Raw genomic sequence first — 19336 nt, forward strand, 5'->3', positions numbered from 1 at the left:
TGATGGAGAAAACGATGATGCGCGCATGATGTGAAACGTCTTCGTGAACATGCAATAGCCATTGCGCGAGTCGGTGTCGGGGCTGGTGTCGGACGAATACATACGGTGAGGAGGCGCCTGCTCCTACGCCCTCTACCGAGAATGTGGTGGTGTGAAGGTGGGGGCATGAGGGGAGAGAGAAAAGAAGCAGGATGGTGAACGAGGTGGTGGCAACTGAGACGAGGACCATTGTTATCGTGCGGAATTTTTTTAAAAAAAAATTGATTTGTAGAAACGAGTAAGAATTATAAAATGCTAATTTGTGTGTAGATGTGTAGCTAGATCCACGGACCCACTTTAAAAATCACGACCTTAAAATTAAAACCTCGCATTCACATCTTAAAATTAACTAAGATTTGTTAGAAATGAATTAGTGACAATCGGTTAAACTGTATGAAATATTTCAAGAAGGGGTTCACACATAGACCATAGCTTAAAAGTTGGACCCACTTACATGTCTAGTGTGGTGTGAGAAGTTTTACATTCCAACCCATTTCTTAACAAACCCGCACCAGTGTAGGATCTAGGACACTGGCTATAGGAGTTTTGCTAAAATCAAATACACTAGAGAAATTTAATCAATACGACAAGAGATATAAATTCTCTAGCTACTAGAAGTATGCAACTAATGGGAAACAACAATATCAAAGCTAGAAATGAATGACAATTCAATAATCACTAGTTACTTGCAATTGAAACAAGTAAGAGGGAAAAGAGACCAGAATTTTTCCTATGGTATCGGTGATTTGCCGGTCACCCTTAATCCACATTAAGGTGGACTCCAAGTTCTCACTTGCTCCTCTATCAAGACATGGCTTGATCTTTGAGCCAAGAAAAGAAAGAATCATGCAATACATCGGTTCCACTAGCATCGTCTTTGCCGATTCGATGAGGTAGACGCAAACCCCTTACAATCACCACTGCGACTCCTACACAATTTTCACGGAGAGCTCGACGAAGACACCACCAAGCCGTGTAGGAGGCGACAACCTCCAAGAGTAACAAGTCAATGACGCTTGCTCATTGTACCACCTAGTGCCTCAAGCATCACCAAATGATGCAAATGCACTATAAACACTCATTCTCCCACTAGAATGCAATCTCAAGCAAAGAGTGTGAGAGAGTGAGTTGGAGGATCACAAATGTGCTCAATACGTGCTAGGAATGGCCAAGAGATCTCTCACACACGAGCAGCCAATGTATTTATAGCCCTCTAAACATTTCCAACTGTTATGTGTGAGAGCACCTACGGGGGTTGAATAGGTGATCCTGCAAAAATCAACTCTGAAAAACACAAACTTGGTATATAATGAATGTTGGTGAAAGCTAAAACCAAGTTGGTATGCGTAGATATGGAGGAGAGGAGAACTCTTCACTTGATTGCCCCTTTGAGATGTGTATCAAGCTTAGGAGCAATAATACAAGTGAAATATGAGAAATCTTAGAAGATGATAATCACAATAAAGTAAATAGACAAAAGACACGACAGTTTTATCCTGTGGTTCGACCAATGCCTACTCCACGTTGTGGTGACCTCCTATGGTCAAGGGTTGCACTCAACCCCTCTCAAGTGATCCAAAGATCAAACTTGAGTACCACGGTTTTCTTCCTTATATCAAATTCCCTTTGTGACGAATCTCCACTAGTTGGAGTCTCTCACACCTTACACAAATGATCTTAATCAAAACCATAGTAATGAGGGAATAGAAACACACACAAGAACTCAATCACAACAACAACACGCACAGAAGTCAAGAAGAGAGCGCAAGAATAAAAACAGCGGAATGAATGCGCTCAAATCTCTATCTAATGAATTGACAGCATGGTCGCGGAATCTCGGAGTTGTAGAGTGCTCAAAGTGTGCTTGTGTAACAACTCCATGCGCCTAGGAGTACTTTTATAGTCCCAAGGGGTCAAGGAGCCGTTTGATCTTCATTTGGAAGGCCTTGGTTGCCTTTTGTCCGCAGGTGCACTGGACTGTCTAGTGCACACCGAACATTGCACAGTCACTGATTCCCTTCCTTAATCACTCGAGCCGATTGTTGCCAGCTATTGGTCACTTGGCACACCGGATAGTCTGGTGGTGCACCGAACAGTTCGGTGCAACTTGGTGACCATTGGTCAGGCTGACGTGGCCCGCGCGGATTGCGCGACCAACCGTTGGCCAGGCATGCGGTTGTCACACCGGACAGCCTGGTGCACATCGGACAGTCTCGTGAATTATAGCCATGGCGTCCCAACGATTTCTCGAGAGAGGTCTGTTCGTCGGCCGAACAATCTGAGCACCAAACACTATCCGGTGCATATCGGACAGTCTGGTGCTCCCCAGACTAGCACAAGTTTGGCCAAACTTAGCCAAACTTCTTCACTTCAATTTTTCTCGACTTGGAGAGTTTCCTAGCACTTAGATGAACATTGTTAGACACTTAAAACAATTTAATAAGTCCTAGAATCATACCTTGTACTTTTAATATAATGGGATTTGCAATGTACACCAAAAGCACTTTTCCATGTTTCTTAATTTGTCTTTCAAATACTTCTACCTATGCTCATACATCAACATGTTAGTCCGAGACAATGTGTTGAGCATTTAATCACCAAAACAAAATAGAAATGGCCCAATGGCACATTTTCCTTTCAATCTCCCCTTTTTATTGATTTATGCCAACACACTTAAAAGCAACAAAAGAGATACTAACATACCCAAATATGAGTCAACTCTTTGCAAATTGAAATCAAATGAAACACCAATAGAATAAGTCTAGAATTTGGCATATTTGGATCATCTTGCCACCACTTGGTTTATTTTTGCAATACAAATTCATTTTCTTACTTCTATGTCAAAAACACTTTGTTTTAGCAAATCAACACATTTTTCATTGATCAACAACCAAAAACTCCCCCTTTTCTATAATAAAGGTTTCTCCCCCACAAGAGTGTAATTTTGCAATAAGAGAGTTTTGGTCAAAAGACGAGTGCAAACATAATATTTTTTGAAATACATAAGTGGTAGTTGATCCAGTTGCTTTGGCCTTGATTTCTCCCACTTTGACATTTAGCACCAAAACGGAGAAACTAATGGCCTTGAAACCTCATTGCCTCACCAAAAACTGTGAATTAAAAGCAAGAAGGCAATGATCACCAAGGGCAACTTGAACATGATATCATTTTGTAGTGGAAGCCTCATTTGTTGTTCAAGTTCACCATTTCCTTTCCAATCACCTTTGAGACTACACCAAAACCACTCAAAGCAATCATGTTAGTCTCAAAGGGCCAAGTTGTAGCGTATCCTCCCCCTAAACATATGCCTCATTTGCACGAGAACTTGTGAGGTCCCGAGATGATGTTTTACAACTTAAACACAACAAATACATAATTAAACTTATAATGACATGATGAATACATAAAAAGACATATATGCTCTAGACCAAGCCAACCGCGAATCTAAGACATTTAGCTCACTACGTAGCTTACAAAGCATTTTCTCATCTAAAGGCTTGGTAAAAATATCGGCTAGCTGGTGATCGGTGCTAATATGGCAAATATCGATATCTCCCTTTTGTTGGTGATCTCTCAGAAATTGATGCTGGATGTCTATGTGCTTAGTGCGGCTGTGTTCAACGAGATTCTCCACCAATCAGTCTGCACTCTCGTTATCACATATGAGTGGGATTTTGCTTAGATTGTAGCCAAAGTCCTGGAGGGTTTGTCTTATTCAAAGTAGTTGCGCACAACACTGGCCTACGGCAACATACTCGACCTCGACGATGGATAGGGCAACAGAAGTTTGTTTCTTTGATCTCCAAGACACCAGGGACCTTCCTAGAAACTGACAAGTCCCTGATGTGCTCTTCCTATCAACCATGCACCCGACATAGTCGGAGTTTGAATATCCAATTAAGTCAAAGGTAGACCTCTTGGGATACCAGAGTCCGATGTAAGGCGTATGAACTAAATATCTAAGAATACGCTTCACAGCCACAAGGTGACATTCCTTGGGATCATATTGAAATCTAGCACATATGCAAACAGAAAGCATAATCTCTGGTCTACTTGCACAAAGATAAAGTAAGGATCCTATCATAGGCTGGCATACCTTTTGATATATGTTATTACCTCCCGCGTTGAGGTCCAAGTGTCCGTCAGTTCCCATTGGCGTTTTAGCAGGCTTGACGTCCTTCATCCCAAACTTCTTTTGGATATCTTGGATCTACTTTGTTTGAGAGAGGAATGTCCCTTCCTTGAGTTGCTTTACTTGAAACCTGAGGAAGTAAGTCAACTCTCCCATCATGGACATCTCGAATTTGTGTCATCACCCTGCTAAACTCTTCACATGACTTTTGATTAGTAGAACCAAATATTATGTCATTAACATATATTTGGCATATAAACAAATCACCATTACAAGTCTTAGTGAAAAGAGTAGGATCAGCTTTTCCGACCCTGAAAGCATTAGAAATAAGGAAATCTCTAAGGCATTCATACCATGCACTTAGGGCTTGCATAAGTCCATATAGCGCCTTAGAGAGTTTGTACACATGGTCGAGGTACCTGTCATCCTTGAAGCCAGGGGGTTGCTCCACGTACACCTCATCCTTGATTGGCCCATTGAGGAAAGCGCTCTTCACGTCCATTTGATAGAGCTTAAAAGAATGATGAGAATCGTAGGCTAATAATATACGAATAGACTCAAGCCTAGCTACAGGAGCAAAAGTCACATCAAAATCAAAACTTGCAACTTGGGCATAACCTTTTGCCACAAGTATCGCCTTGTTTCTTGTCACCACTTCATATTCATCTTGTTTGTTGTGAAATACCCACTTGGTGTGCACAATATTTTGCTTTGGCCATGGCACCAGACTCCATACTTCATTTCTCTTGAAGTTGTTGAGCTCCTCTTGCATGGCCAACACCTAGTCCGGATGCTACAAGGCTTCTTATACCCTGAAAGGCTCAATAGAAGAAACAAATGAGTAGTGTTCACTAAAATTTGCAATACGTGATCAAGTACTAACTCCCTTGATAATGTCACCAAGAATTTGATCCACCGGATGATCCCTTTGTATGTTGGTGCGGACTTGGGTTGGAGGTGCATGTGGTACAGCTTCCTCTTCCCTTCCTTCTTGTTCTCTTGGAGAGCCATTAGTCTCATCAAATACAATGTCACTAGAGACTTCAACTAAACCTGAAGATTTGTTGAAGACTCTATATGCCTTTGTATTTGAGTCATAACCAAGTAAAAACCCTTCAACGGCTTTGGCAACAAACTTTGAATGCCTACCTTTCTTTACCAAGATGTAGCATTTGCTCCCAAATACACGAAAGTGAGAAACCTTGGGTTTGTTACCAGTGAGTAGTTCATTTACCGTCTTCTTGAGGAGGCGATGAAGATAGAGACAATTTATGGCATGGCAATCCGTATTTATGGCTTTCGACCAAAACCGTTTCGGCGTCTTGTATTCTTCCAGCATCGTTCTCGCCATGTCAATGAGCGTCATGTTCTTCCTCACCACTACACCATTTTATTGTGGAGTGTAGGGAGTAGAGAACTCATGCTTGATGCCTTCCTCCTCAAGATATTCCTCCACTTGAAGATTTTTAAACTCAGATCCATTATCGCTCCTTATCTTCTTCACTTTTAGCTCAAACTCATTTTGAGCCCGTCTTAGGAAGCGCTTGAGAGTTTCTTGAGTTTCGGATTTTTCCTATAAAAAGAATGTACAAGTGAAGCCAGAATAGTCATCAACAATTACTAGACCATACTTACTTCCACCGATGCTAAGATAAGCAACGGGCCCGAAGAGATTTATGTGGAGAAGCTCCAATTTTCTTGATGTCGTCATCTCGTTGTTGCTTGGATAACTTGTTCCCACCTGTTTACCTGCTTGACACGCTGCATAAGGTCTGTCTTTCTCAAAATAGACATCGGGTTAGTCCTAACACATGTTCTACCTTTAGAAGTTTATGAAGGTTCTTCATTCCAACATGTGCTAGACGATGATGCTAAAGCCAACCCATGTTGGTATTAGCAAGTAAACATGCATCTAGATCAACATTTTTAGTATAATCCACTAAATAAAACTTGTCGTCAGATACACTCTTAAATGATAATGAACTGTCACTTCTTCTAAAGATAATTACATCAACATTTGTAAATAAACAATTGTAACCCATGTTACATAACTGACTAACAGGATGCAAATTATATCCAAGCGATTTTACCTATGCCCTTTACCTATGCCTGGTAGAAATGGTTATTTTACCTATGCCCTTTACCTTGCCTTGATTCCCATCTCCAAAGATGGTCATGGCATGAGAATCCCTATTCTTGACGTAGGAAGTGAACATGTTCTTCTCCCCAGTCATGTGGTTTGTGCATTCGCTATCAATGATCCAGCTTGAGCTCCCGGATGCATAAACCTGCAAGGTATTTAGGCATGGGATTTAGGTCCCCAACTTGTGTTGTGTCCTGTTAGGTTAATTACATAAGATTTTGGAACCCAAATGCAAGTTTTACCTTTCTTGCATTTTGGCCCCACAGTTGTAGCAACAATCTTATCATTTTTATAATGAATCACATAGGATGTATCAAAAGTGCGGAGTAAAATAGAGGATCCATGAGATGCATTCCTATCCTTAGGCGCATGAGAAACAACATGACACCTAGTTCTACTCCTATTAGAATCACTAGATAAAGCATGAAAAGTGCAGGGAGTAGAGATACTATTATGATACTTTGGAAAAGCAAAACGATCATTACAAGTATCATGATGAGCATAATGAGAGACATTCTTATCATGAGAATATAAGTAAGCATGGTTTTTCTTCTCAGAATGCAAGCTATTAGTCTGTTGGGGCCTTCCTCTTCTGAAGGTCCTAAAAAACGTGACTAACCATATGTTTTTAGTATGACATAAACTATTACAGGAGGCTTCGGCTTTGGGATGAAGGTTCTCTCATGATAAAGGCGTGTGTAATATGAAGATACAACCCGTAGGAGACATGGATGAACGTCGAAGCTATGGCTAAAGGAGCTTCGGCTTGGTATGATAGCAAGCATGAAGGACGGAACTGACCTAAGGGGGAAAAGACTACTTCGTCCTTGATAACTCGCATTATGATTAAGAGTAAATGTCAGGGGCATGGATGTAATCTTATCTAGGTTGCGTCCCGTGCCTATAAATAGATGAACAGTAGCACTGTACTGTTCACGCTGGATTGTAATCTCTCTCTTGCGTCATCTTTGCATTCTCATCTTCTGGCAAACCGAAGATATAATAGTATTATAAATATCATTAATGTTAATTCTTATATGTGGATATGAATATAAAAAAATTGTGAGGATCTCATCATTATCTTTCATTCTTTAATGTTCTTTCACACTCTTACTCATATTTATATTTATATCCATATTTACATATTGAGATGATGAAGCTATGTGCTTCATAACCTTCGTCTGAAGATCATTATATCCAAAAGGAAATAATGATTCGAAGGACGAAGGTCTTTAACCATTAACAATTGTGTTGCCTTGTTCTTAATCTGTAGCATTTGAGAACAAGTGACCAACATTGGCGCCCACCTCCGGTGTACTCATTTCCACAATCTTCGGCAAAGCAATAACCTTCATCATGCCGCCGAAGAAGATAGCAGCGTCAGGGGCTGCACTTCAACCACTAGACAAAACCTGGAGATAATCTCTCTCCGAGAAGCCAGAAAAGAAAGGCTACCAGCCCAACACTCCAGGAGGAGGAGCTGGACCAGGAGATCAGGAACCTGGAAGTCATTCATCAGCAGGTACAAAGACAAAAGGAGAAGATGGCCCGACTGACCAACCTTCAGAAGAAGATTGACGAAGCCGCTGAGGAAATGCGCCATCTTACCCAAGATGACCATGACCAAAGGCCTCAACACAGGGAGCTTTGTCAGGAGAGCTCATTGAATGAGGATGAATGGTATGACAACTTCCATCATGGTAGCTTTACCTCTGATGATGCTTCCCCTCTGGCAGCATAATTGCATGCCATCCCATGGCCGAGAAAATTGGAATTCTGCCATTATGAAACTTAGGATTCGCTCAAATGCCATTATGAGAACATGCTTCGTTAATACGCCATTCTCAAACACTGGCATATAGGGAAAATGCCATTTAGGGGGTTATTAGCAACTTCACCTTGTTTTCGTGTACTGTAAACCTTTGACGGGACGCCTTTGCCCCTGGACAAAAGCACCACCGCTCAACTCCACATCCCAGCACCTCCACGGTAGCACCTCGATCTCGCACCACATGGATGCTTCGGTGCCGCCGATGGTGCTTCTGGCGCCAGCGCGAAGGCCCCCTCGGTCTGCAGATCGACGTCGAACTCCAGCGCCTTCCGCAGGCCGCGGCAGCGCGGGTTGCGGCACCAGTGCCGCGGGAGCTGAAAGTCGCCTAGAGGGGGGTGGATAGGTGGAAACTGAAATTTACAACTTTAAACACACTACGAGCCGGGGTTAGCGTTAGAATAAAAACCGAGTCCGGGAGAGAGGGAGAAAACAAATCAACCATGAAATAAAGCGGATGACAAGGTGATTTGTTTTACCGAGGTTCGGTTCCAAAGAACCTAGTCCCCGTTGAGGTGGTAACAAAGACCGGGTCTCTTTCAACCATTTCCCTCTCTCAAACGGTCACTTAGACCGAGTGAGGCTTCTTCCTTAATCTCACGGGTCACTTAGACCCCGCAAGGACCACCACACAATTAGTGTCTCTTGCCTCGCTTACAAAGCTTGAGAGTAAGAAGTGAGAAAGAAAAGAAAGCCAAGCCAAGCACACAAGAGCAACAAAGAAACACAAATGATCCTCTCACAAGTCTAAATGCGCTAGAGTTGAATTGGAGACTTTGAGTGGATCGATCACTTGAATTGTGTCTTTGGAGTGGAGTCTATTGCTCTTGTATTGAATGAGGAGTAGTGAATGCTTGGATGGTTGGAGTGGAGGTGGTTGTGGGGTATTTATAGCCCCCAACCACCAATTCAACTGTTGGGACATGCTGCTGTCAATGGGCGCACCGGATAGTCCGGTGCGCCACCGGACAGTGTCCAGTGTGCCAGCCACATCACCCAACCGTTAGGGTTCTAGCGATTTCGACCATTGGAGCTTTGTCTTCTTGTGGCACCGGACAGTTCGGTGCCACACCGGACAGACCCTATTCATTGTCCGGTGTGCCTTCTAGCGGCTGCTCTGACTCTGCGCGAACTGTCCGCACACTTTAGCACTTTTGCAGGTGTCCGTTACAGTCGACCGTTGCGCTGGAGCCTTTGCTCCACTGGTGCACCGGACACTCCGGTGGCACACCGAACACTCTGGTGGCACACCGGACAGTCCGATGAATTATAGCGGAGCGCGGCCTCAGAAACCCGAAGGTGAGGAGTTTGAAGTCGATCGACCCTGGTACACCGAACACTGTCTGGTGGCACACCAGACAGTCCGGTGCGCCAGACTAGGGTTCTCTTCAGTTTCTTTTGCTCCTTTCTTTTGAACCCTAACTTTGTTCTTTTATTGGTTTGTGTTGAACCTTTATGCACCTGTGGAATATAATCTAGAGTAAACTAGTTAGTCCAATCATTTGTGTTGGGCATTCAACCACCAAAATTATATTTAGGAAAAGTGAAAGGGAAATGTGCCTTTGAGCAATTTCTATTATGTTTTGGTGATTAAGTGCCCAACACATTTAAATAAGCTCTCATAAAGAGAAAAGTGACAATCAAGGCAAAGGTATGCTTCTAGACTTAGTACATTGGTCTTTGTGTACTAATATATTTGTCTAAGTGCTAGAATCAGAGAAAAGAGAAAAAGAAAAGGACTTGGCTGGAGCAGCCAAGACTCAGCTCGGTCTGGCACACCGGACAGTCCGGTGGTGCACCGGACAGTGTTCGGTGCGCCAGGCCAGCTCCGGCGAACTGGACACTCTCGGGAATACTTCGGCGGCGTATGGCTATAATTCACCGGACTGTCCGGTGAGCCAACGGCCGCCAGTGCAACGATCGGCCCCCAAATCCGCGGGCGACGCGTGGCTCGCTCCAACGGTCGGCAGGGGGCACCGGACTGTCTGGTGTGCACCGGACAGTGTCCGGTGCGCCAACAGCCACCAATCTGCAATGGTCGGTTGCGCCCGATTTGGAAGGGAATTGGGCACCGGACATGAACAGTAGCTGACCGGTGGCACACCGGGCTGTCCGATGCGCCACCCAACAGAAGGCAACTTTGGCCTTCCAAGATTGCCTCCAACGGCTCCTAGCTGCCTTGGGGCTATAAAAGGGACCCCTAGGCGCATGGAGGAGTCACCCAAGCATTCCTTGATCATTCCTAAGCGCCAAGACTCCATTCTCACGCATTCGATTCTTTGAGATAGTGACTTGAGCCCCATTTGAGTAGAGAACTCCTCGAGTTGTGTTGTGAGCTCAAGTTGTGGCTTGTGTGCGTGATTGTGCTCTTGTTTTGAGTCTTGTGTGTGTTGCTCTCCCCTCCCTTACTTTCGTGCTTCTTTGTGATCATCAATTGTAAGGGCGAGAGGCTCCAAGTTGTGGAGATTCCTCGTGAACGGGAGAAAGCATAAGAAAGGAAAAATCCGTGGTATTCAAGTTGATCATTGGATCACTTGAAAGGGGTTAAGTGCAACCCTCGTCCATTGGGACGCCACAACGTGGAGTAGGCAAGTGTTATACTTGGCCGAACCATGGGATAAAACCACAATGTCTCTTGTGATTGCTTTTGTGTGATATCTTGTGTTAGCAAGTGCTCGCTTCTTAGCCATACTAACACTTAACCAAGTTTTGTAGCTATAAGTATTTGATTTTTACAGGATCACCTATGCACCCCCCTCTAGGTGCTCTCAATTGGTATCAGAGTCGTTCTCTTCACGAAAGGGACTAATCGCCCGAAGAGATGGATCCTAAGGCAAAGGGGATGGTGGTCAACGATAAGGAGAAGGAGTCCATCTTCAACGAGCCAAGAGACGATAAGCCCATTGACTCTGGCTCGAGTCACAAGAAGGATGGGAAGAAGAAGAGGCGCATCAAGAAGATTGTCTACTACGACAGCGACGAGTCTTCTTCTTCCCCAAGAGACGATGACTACGACGAGAAAAAGAAACCGGTTAACTCAAACTTTTCATTTGATTATTCTCGTATTCCGTATAATTCCAATGCCCATTTGCTCTCTATTCCTCTTGGTAAACCTCCACACTTTGATGGAGAGTGAAAGGGAAATGTGCCCTTGGGCCATTTCTAAGTATTTTGGTGATTTAGTGTCCAACACAAGTGCCTAAGTGTTAAATGATGGACAAAGTACAAATCAAGTATAAAGGTATGTTTCTCAGACTTAGTACATTGTTTTAGAGACTAATGTATTGTGTCTAAGTGCTGGAAACAGGAAAAATCAAGTTGAAATTAAAGATGGCTTTGTTCAGCCAAAATCAGCTCTGTCTGGGTGCACCGGACTGTCCGGTGCGCCAGGCCGGCGGCTGTCAACTGGCTGCTCTCGGGAAGTGATTAACGGCGTACGGCTATAATTCACCGGACTGTCCGGTGTGCACCGGACTGTCCGGTGAGCCAACGGTCGGCCGCACGATCCGCGCGAGACACGTGGCCGAGCCAACGGTCGGAAGGGGGCACCGGACTGTCCGGTGTGCACCGGACAGTGTACGGTGCGCCAACGGCTCTCGAGTGCAAACGGTCGGCTTCGCCAAATAAGGAAGGAGATCCACACCGGACAGTGTCCGGTGGTGCACCGGATTGTCCGGTGCACCAGGCGACAGAAGGCAAGAATTGCCTTCCTGGAATGCACTCAACGACTCCTAGCTGCCTTGGGGCTATAAAAGGGACCCCTAGGCGCATGGAGGAGTACACCAAGCATTCTCTAAGCATTCCTAAATCCTAAGCACCAAGACTTCGATTCCGCGCATTTGATTCTTTGTGATAGCAACTAGAGCTCCATTTGAGTTGTGAACTCGCCGGGTTGTGTTGTGAGCTCTTGCTGCGACTTGTGTGCGTGTTGTCGCTCTGATTTTGTGTCTTGTGTGTGTTGCTCATCCCCCCTTACTCCGTGCTTCTTTGTGAACATCAAAGTGTAAGGGCGAGAGGCTCCAAGCTGTGGAGATTCCTCGCAAGTGGGATATAGTAAAGTGAAAGCAAAACACCGTGGTATTCAAGTGGGTCTTTGGACCGCTTGAAAGGGGTTGATTGCAACCCTCGTCCATTGGGACGCCACAACATGGAGTAGGCAAGTGTTGGACTTGGCCGAACCACGGGATAAACCACTGTGCCATCTCTATGTTGATCTCTTTGTGGTTATCGTGTTGTGCAAGTTCTCATCTCTAGCCACTTTGCTTATTCGTGCTAACTCCTAATCAAGTTTTGCGGATTAAGTTTCAAGTTTTTACAGGATCACCTATTCACCCCCTCTAGGTGCTCTCAATTGGTATCGGAGCCGTTCTCTTCAAGAAAGGGACTAATCGCCCGAAGAGATGGATCCTAAGGGCAAGGGGATTGTGATCAATGATAAGAAGGAGTACTTCGTCAACGAGCCGAAAGATGACAAGCCTACTGACTCGGGCTCAGGCCACAAACGAAAAGATGGAAACAAGAAGAAGACGAGGCGCATCAAGGAGATCGTCTACTACGACGACAGCGACGAGTCCTCTTCTTCCCAAAAGGACGACGACAACGACTACGAGAAAAAGAAGACGGTTAACTCAAACTTCTCTTTCGATTATTCTCGTATTCCGCATAGCTCAAATGCACATTTGCTTTCCATTCCTCTTGTCAAACCTCCTCACTTTGATGGAGAGGACTACGGATTTTGGAGTCACAAAATGCGTAGTCACTTGTTCTCTCTCCATCCTAGCATATGGGAGATAGTCGATAATGGAATGAAATTTGATAGCTCGGATAGTCCTTTGTTTATCAATGAATAGATTCATAAAAATGCACAAGCTACTACTATATTGTTAGCCTCATTGTGCAGGGACGAGTACCATAAGGTGAGCGTCTTGGACAATGCCAAGCAGATCTGGGACACCCTCAAGATCTCACATGAGGGGAACGACGTCACCATGCTCACCAAGATGGAGTTGGTGGAAGGCGAACTCGAGAGATTCACGATGATAAGAGGGGAGGAGCCAACCCAGACTTACAACAGGCTCAAGACCCTCGTCAACAAGATAAGGAGCTATGGAAGCACGCGACGGACGTACCACGACGTCGTCCGACTAATGCTAAGGTCCTTTACTGTACTTGATCCACATCTTGTGAACAATATTCGTGAGAATCCTAGGTACACGAAGATGACGCCCGAGGAGATCCTTGGAAAGTTCGTAAGCGGGCGGATGATGATCAAGGAGGCTAGATACGTCGGCGATGCATTAAATGGCCCAATCCAAGAGCCTCAAACTATTGCTCTCAAGGCAACAAGGAGCAAGGAGGCGCTACCTAGCAAGGTGGCGCAAGTTGAGGCGGCCGGGCTTAATGATGAAGAGATGGCCCTCATCATCAAGCGGTTCAAGACGGCGCTAAAGGGTCGAAAGGAGCACCCGAACAAGAACAAAACGAAAGGGAAGCGCTCCTGCTTCAAATGTGGTAAGATTGGTCATTTTATCGCTAATTGTCCCGATAATGATAGTGACCAGGAAAAGAAGAGTGGAAAGTGGGAAAAGAAGAAGAACTACAAGAAGGCGAAGGGCGAGGCACATCTTGGAAAGGAGTGGGATTCGGATTCCTCGTCAGACTCCGACAACGAAGGACTCGCCGCCACCGCTTTCAACAAGTCACCCCTCTTTCCCAACGAGCATCACACATGCCTCATGGCAAAGGAGAAGAAGGTATGTACTCGGAACAATACTACTTATGCTTCTTCAAGTTAGGATGAGTCTAGTGATGATGATGAAATAGATTATTCATGTTTATTCAAGGGCCTAGATAGAACCAAGGTTAATAAAATTAATGAATTAATTGATGCCTTGAATGATAAGAATAGGTTATTAGAAAAGCAAGAGGATCTTTTGTATAAAGAGCATGATAAATTTGTTAGTGCACAAAATTCTCTTGCTCTAGAAGTTAAAAGAAATGAAATGCTTTCTTGTGAACTATCTACTTGTCATGAAACCATTTCTACTTTAAAAGGTGTTAATGATGATTTAAATGCTAAACTAGAAGTAGCAAATAAATCTAACTCTTGTGTAGAACATGTTATGATTTGCAATAGGTGCAAAGATTTTAATGTTGATGCTTGTAGTGAACACCTAGCTTGCATTTCTAAATTAAATAATGAAGTGGCTAGTCTTAATGCCCAACTTAAGACTAGCAAGAGTGAATTTGACAAACTAAAATTTGCTAGGGATGCCTACACGATTGGTAGACACCCCTCAATTAAGGATGGTCTTGGCTTCAAGAGGGAAGTCAAGAACTTAACTAGTCATAAGGCTCCCATTCCCGCCAAGGAGAAAGGGAAGGCCCCTATGACTAATAGTTGTCAAAAGAACTATGCTTTTATGTACCATAATAGGAAATTTTCTAGAAATGTTCATTATGATAGGAGATGTAATGCTTACAATTCAAATGCCATGATTGCTTCTAGTTCTTCTATTATGCATGATAGAAATTTGACTAGGAAAAATGTTATGCCTAGAAGAAATATTGGTCATGTTTCTAGGAAAGTAAACAATGAACCTTCTATAATTTATCATGCTTGCAATGCTTTCTTTGCAATTTGTAGAAAGGAGAGAAAGGTGATTGCTAGGAAATTAGGGGCAAAATGCAAGGGAGATAAAACTTGCATTTGGGTCCCTAAGGATATTGTCACTAACCTTGTAGGACCCAACAAGAGTTGGGTACCTAAGACCCAAGCCTAAATTTGCCTTGCAGGTTTATGCATCCGGGGGAACAAGCTGGATTATCGACAGTGTTGGGGACTCGTTCTCAAATGCTATGAATTAAGAACAAGGCAACACAAAATGTTAAATGTTAATGCCCTTCGTCCACTGAAGCATTATTTCCTTAAGGATTTAATGCACTTCGGACGAAGGTTAAAGACGATACAATTACGAAGGTTGAATCTTTGTAATTGAACTCTAATAGATTGTATAAAATAATACGAGATATGAAACATTAAAGACAAGTAAATTATAAATGAACACCATCATTTTCATATTATATCAACTTGATATATTCAAATATTAGATACATTTGTACCTCTGCCTTGGCAAAGAATAATTTCCGAATGATGCGATTGCTATTACAGGAATGCGTGAACAGTAAAGGAATACTGTTCACTATTTATAGGCACATGACACAGCCTGTGAGCAATTACAATCATACTCCTCATAAAAGTTTACAACAACGACTCAAACACTTATGGACTAAAAGGTCATTCTACTTTTAAGTCGGTTTGTAATTCCGAAGCTTCATGAACGGCACCCTTCGACATCACGTGTAGACAGCTTCAGCCGAAGTTGTTTCTTCCTGCAGGACCTTCGGCGACGAAGCATGGTCCCAACAGACAGCGGATGCACAAACCACATGACGGGGGAGAAGAAGATGTTTACCTCCTACGTCAAGAACAAGGATTCCCAAGATTCAATAATATTCGGTGATGGGAATCAAGGCAAGGTGAAAGGGTTAGGGAAAATTGCTATTTCATTCGAGCACTCTATTTCTAATGTGTTTTTAGTTGAGTTGCTTGGATATAATTTGTTATCTGTTAGTCAATTATGTAATATGGGATATAATTGTTTATTCACAAACATAGATGTGTCCGTCTTTAGAAGAAGTGATGGTTCATTAGCTTTTAAGGGTGTACTAGACGACAAACTTTATTTAGTTGATTTTGCAAAAGATGAGGCCGGTCTAGATGCATGCTTAATTGTTAAGACTAGCATGGGCTGGTTGTGGCATCGCCGCTTAGCACATGTGGGGATGAAGAACCTTCACAAGCTTCTAAAGAGAGAACACGTGATAGGTCTAACTAATGTTACTTTCGAAAAAGATAGACCTTGTGCAGCTTGTCAAGCAGGGAAACAGGTGGGAAGCTCTCATCATGCCAAAAATGTGATGACAACATCAAGACCCCTGGAGTTACTTCATATGGACCTCTTCGGACCCGTCGCCTATCTAAGCATAGGAGGAAGTAAGTATGGTCTTGTTATAGTTGATGATTTTCCCCGCTTCACTTGGGTATTCTTTTTGCAGGATAAATCTGAAACCTAAGGGACCCTCAAGCGCTTCCTAAGGAGAGCTCAAAACGAGTTTGAGCTCAAGGTAAAGAAGATAAGGAGCGACAATGGGTCCGAATTCAAGAACCTTCAAGTGGAGGAGTATCTTGAGGAGGAAGGAATCAAGCACGAGTTCTCCGCTCCCTACACACCACAGCAAAATGGTGTGGTAGAGAGGAAGAACATGGCACTTATAGACATGGCGAGGACGATGCTTGGAGAGTTTAAGACCCCCGAGCGCTTTTGGTCGGAAGCTGTGAACACAGCTTGCCACGCCATCAACCGGGTCTACCTTCATCGCCTCCTCAAGAAGACTTCGTATGAGCTACTAACGGGTAACAAACCCAATGTTTCGTATTTCCGAGTTTTTGGGAGTAAATGCTACATTCTAATGAAGAAGGGTAGGAATTCCAAATTTGCTCCCAAAGCCGTAGAAGGGTTTTTGTTAGGTTATGACTCAAATACAAAGGCGTATAAGGTCTTCAACAAATCATCGGGTTTGGTTGAAGTCTCTAGCGACGTGGTATTTGATGAGACTAATGGCTCTCCAAGAGAGCAAGTTGTTGATCTTGATGATGTAGATGAAGAAGACGTTCCAACGGCCGCAATACGCACCATGGCGATTGGAGATGTGAGGCCACTGGAACAAAAGGAGCAAGATCAACCTTCTTCCTCAACAATGGTGCATCCCCCAACTCAAGAAGATGAACAGGTTCATCAAGAGGAGGCGTGTGATCAAGGGGGAGCACAAGATGATCGTTTAATGGAGGAAGAAGCACATCCGGCACCTCCAACTCAAGTCCGAGCGATGATTCAAAGGGATCACCCCGTCGACCAGATTTTGGGTGACATTAGCAAGGGAGTAACTACTCGGTCTCGATTAGTTAATTTTTGTGAGCATTACTCCTTTGTCTCTTCTATTGAGCCTTTCAGGGTAGAGGAGGCCTTGCTAGATTCGGGCTGGGTGTTGGCCATGCAGGAGGAGCTCAACAACTTCAAAAGAAATGAAGTTTGGACATTGGTGCCTCATCCCAAGCAAAATGTTGTGGGAACCAAGTGGGTGTTCCGCAACAAACAAGACGAGCACGGAGTGGTGACAAGGAACAAGGCTAGACTTGTGGCAAAAGGTTATGCCCAAGTCGCAGGTTTGGACTTTGAGGAGACTTTTGCTCCTGTGGCTAGGCTAGAATCTATTCGTATTTTGCTAGCATATGCCGCTCACCATTCTTTCAGGTTGTTCCAAATGGATGTGAAGAGCGCTTTCCTCAACGGGCCAATCAAGGAGGAGGTGTACGTGGAGCAACCCCCTGGCTTCGAGGATGAACGGTACCCCGACCACGTGTGTAAGCTCTCTAAGGCGCTCTATGGACTTAAGCAAGCCCCAAGAGCATGGTATGAATGCCTTAGAGACTTTTTAATTGCTAATGCTTTCAAGGTTGGGAAAGCCGATCCAACTCTTTTTACTAAGACATGTGATGGTGATCTTTTTGTGTGCCAAATTTATGTCGATGACATAATATTTGGTTCTACTAACCAAAAGTCTTGTGAAGAGTTTAGCAGGGTGATGACTCAAAAGTTTGAGATGTCGATGATGGGCGAGTTAAGCTATTTCCTTGGGTTCCAAGTGAGGCAACTCAAGGATGGGACCTTCATCTCCCAAACGAAATACACGCAAGACTTGATCAAACGGTTTGGGATGAAGGACGCCAAGCCCACAAAGACTCCAATGGGAACCGACGGACACACCGACCTCAACAAAGGAGGTAAGTCCGTCGATCAAAAGGCATACCGGTCTATGATAGGGTCTTTACTTTATTTATGTGCTAGTAGACCGGATATTATGCTTAGCGTATGCATGTGTGCTAGATTTCAATCCGATCCAAGGGAGTGTCACTTAGTGGCTGTGAAGCAAATTCTTAGATTCGCGGAACTTGGATTGATTTATAGCATACATGTGTTTTATGCCTTGATCATGTTCCTTAATGCATTTCGTTGTTTATGTATGATGCTCAAGTTGTACAAGCACTCCCCGGACCTCACAAGTCCATTTGCAAGTGATGCACACATTTAGGGGGAGATGTGCTACAACTTGACCCTTTGAGACTAACTGTGTACTTGAGCTTACTTACTTTAGTCTCAAATGAGGTTTGAAAGGGAAAGGTGGACTTGGACCATGAAAGACTTCCACTGCACTCCGATGAAAGAGTAACTAATTCCAAGTTCATCTTTGCACTCTTATTGCCTTTTTTACTCTTAGTTGAAGATTTTGGTGAGGCAATGAGGTTAGAGGGCCAAGATTGATCCCGTTTTGGTGCTTGATGCCAAAGGGGGAGAAAATAAGGCCAAAGCAAGAAATGGATCAGCTACCACTTGTGAAGTTTGAAAATAGTCGAGTTAGAGTTTTTGTTTGTCAAAATACTTCTATTTGTCTCTTATTGTCAAAAGTTGATCTCTTGTGGGGAGAAGGCTTAATTATGGGAAAAGGGGGAGTTTTTGAATCTTTGATCAATTTCTCTTGAAATATCTCTCTTTATGTTTCAACAAGTGTGTTTGACTTAGAGATAGGAAATTGAGTTTGATTTGCAAAAACAAACCAAGTGGTGGCAAAGAATGATCCATATATGTCAAATTTGAATCAAAACAATTTTGAGTTCTTATTTGAATTGATTTTGCACTTGTTCTACTTGCTTTATGTTGTGTTGGCATAAATCACCAAAAAGGGGGAGATTGAAAGGGAAATGTGCCCTTGGGCCATTTCTAAGTATTTTGGTGATTTAGTGTCCAACACAAGTGCCTAAGTGTTAAATGGTGGACAAAGTACAAATCAAGTATAAAGGTATGTTTCTCAGACTTAGTACATTGTTTTAGAGACTAATGTATTGTGTCTAAGTGCTGGAAACAGGAAAAATCAAGTTGAAATTAAAGATGGCTTTGTTCAGCCAAAATCAGCTCTGTCTGGGTGCACCGGACAGTGTCCGGTGCACTAGGCCGGCGGCTGTCAACTGGCTGCTCTCGGGAAGTGATTAACGGCGTACGGCTATAATTCACCGGAC

This window comes from Zea mays, chromosome 8, assembly GCF_902167145.1.
Source record: "Zea mays cultivar B73 chromosome 8, Zm-B73-REFERENCE-NAM-5.0, whole genome shotgun sequence".
NCBI lineage: Eukaryota > Viridiplantae > Streptophyta > Magnoliopsida > Poales > Poaceae > Zea > Zea mays.